The sequence below is a fragment of the Montipora foliosa genome, chromosome 5 (assembly GCF_036669935.1).
Source record: "Montipora foliosa isolate CH-2021 chromosome 5, ASM3666993v2, whole genome shotgun sequence".
In the NCBI taxonomy this organism is placed as follows: domain Eukaryota; kingdom Metazoa; phylum Cnidaria; class Anthozoa; order Scleractinia; family Acroporidae; genus Montipora; species Montipora foliosa.
This window is the reverse complement of record NC_090873.1, coordinates 20,536,378-20,538,877: the sequence shown is the minus strand read 5'-3', so window position 1 is coordinate 20,538,877 and position 2,500 is coordinate 20,536,378.

Here is a 2,500-nt window from a genome sequence, read left to right as displayed (position 1 = left end):
TCACTTTAGTAAATAAAACTGAGTCCTTGAAAACTAGTTTTTGTCCTTGAAAAGTCCTTGAATTTTGTTTGTTTGAAGTTGTACGAACCATGGTTAATAAATGACTACAAAACAGTGTTTCACACAGTATTCCACAAGTATGTGGTAATTTTCAAGGCCAGTGCGGTACGTTTCGATACAACTTGAATGGTTATGGATAGAATTTAATACTGCAAAGTAACTGATTGTGAATTTGTCCCTTGGAATAAAGAAATTCCTTCATTTTGAACAGTACTCCCTTCTATTGCGGGAACTTAAAAGATTAATTGAGTAATAAGTTCTCATTTATATTCGTTCGATGGAGTACCGTGTAAATAGTGTTTAAAACCAAACTCTTCAGTCTGCAATCCTATGCAAAACAAAGTTTGGATTACAATGGTCATTACTAAGCCCTTAGTTAAACCAAAAGACGAACAAAATAGCGACATTTCCCTCAGAATGTATCGAGTACTGTTTAGGAGAACCGACTGTAGCATTGACTATATGACTGTAACCTGATCCTTGAGGCTACACACAGGGTTCAATAATATATAAAAAGCCACTTTAATACGATCTATCCTAGCAAAATCTATCGTGTATTTATGGCAAATATTGCATATCTAACAACAGCAAATAGATACATGGTACAGCTCACCAGGAATTATTCTTATTCATTTCGTAAACATCCCACGTCACTATTTCGCCGATTATCAAAAAGAAAATATGAAGACGTTATTTGAGCTCGATTTCAGCAATAACTTGAACGAAACACATCGCAATGCCAATATTTTGCCACTTTGTCAAGTTTCTGTTAAAGGAATGAAACCACGTGTTTAAAAACACGAAAAATGCATGGTATACCTCAATTGCCTCGCTTAATAAGAATGATTTTGTTTTTTGACCCTTGCAACAATGGACGCATTTTGTTAAAAGTTTTGTCAATTTTGCCGGCATTATTATTAATAATAATAATAGAAACGTTCTTGGTGCTCATTTAAAAATCTCAATGCACTTACAATAAATAATAACAATAATATCAATGATGAAATGGTATACGAAATGAATCATATGTGAACTGCGGATATGAAATCAAGTGAAGCTATGATCTTGGCAGTTATGAGAGCAATTTTTGCAATGGCGTAGAGAAGCCTGATTCATTGCTCACGGGACCATTAGAACCCACAAATGACCAGCTCCCAACGTCAGTGGCTTCATAGCTCAGTTGGTTAGAGTGTCGCACCGGAATCGTGAGGTCACGGGTTTGAACCCCGTTGAAGTCCTGAATTTTTCAGGCTTCTCTATGCAATTGCAAAAATTGCTCTCATAACTGCAAAGATCATAGCTTCACTTGAACAATAATAATAGGAAATTAGTAATAACCACCCTAACTAAAAATTAAAGCACCTAAGCTACAAAGGTATCATTGGCCATGAAGGAGGTGGCGACGAAAAAGGTAAGTTTTAAGTGCCGTTTTAAAAGTTGACAGAGACGAGGCTGACTTAATATGCTCAGGTATAGAGTTCCACAGTTTAGGAGCAGCGAAGGCAAACGCCCTCTCACCATAGTAGAGGGTATTAGGGCGGTACGAGTTCCGAAGTAAGGATTGCATGGAGGAGCGAAGTGTCTGTAAAGGATTCCGAAACTTGAGGAGCTCGCGGAGGTAAGATGGACCTTGATTGTGGAGACACTTAAACGTAACAAGCAGGATCTTAAATTCCAGTCTAGCAGGTATAGGCAACCAGTGGAGATCCCTCAAAATAGGGGTCATACGGTCAGATCGACGAGCTCCCACAATCAGCCTAGCCGCAGTATTCTGAACTCTTTGTAGCTTATCAAGTTCGTAGGAGGGCAGACCATATAGTAGTCTCCCTCGCAGCCGTTTTTTGGATGTCACACAACGTTCCCCCAAAAGTAACGGCTGCTGACATCCGAACCACATTCCTTTCTCCAAATTGACCAATCACAGCTTGGGTTCCATTTTCAGGAACCTTTTCGCGCCAGAGTCGCCGTTTGAGACTCGTCCAATCAGATATGGCTTTTTCTCCGGGTCCTCACGTGGAAAATATCACAAGCAACATAAATCGAAACGGCGGCGCTTAAAGAAGCTTTTCGCAAAGCATCTTCAAAGTTCAAAATTTCCGAGCTTAATATTTACCAGAAGCTTGCAATCAGAAACATCTGCGTCGAGAAGGAAGATGTTTTTGTTAACTTGCCTACAGGATCCGGGAAATTGTTAATATACCAGGCTCTGCCGCTCGTGTTTGACCATGTTTCCAACAAAAGCGGGCACATTGTTGTTGTTGTGTCTCCATTGGTTAGTCTGATGGAAGATCAAGTGAAGTATTTGAAAAGACTTGGCCTGTCTGCCGTAAATATTTCTTCAAATGTTGAAGTTGACCGTGCAAAGATAGAGAAAGGAGAATATTCAATTGTCTATGGCTCACCTGAAGCGTGGCTTATGAACGAGCGCTGGCGCTGCATG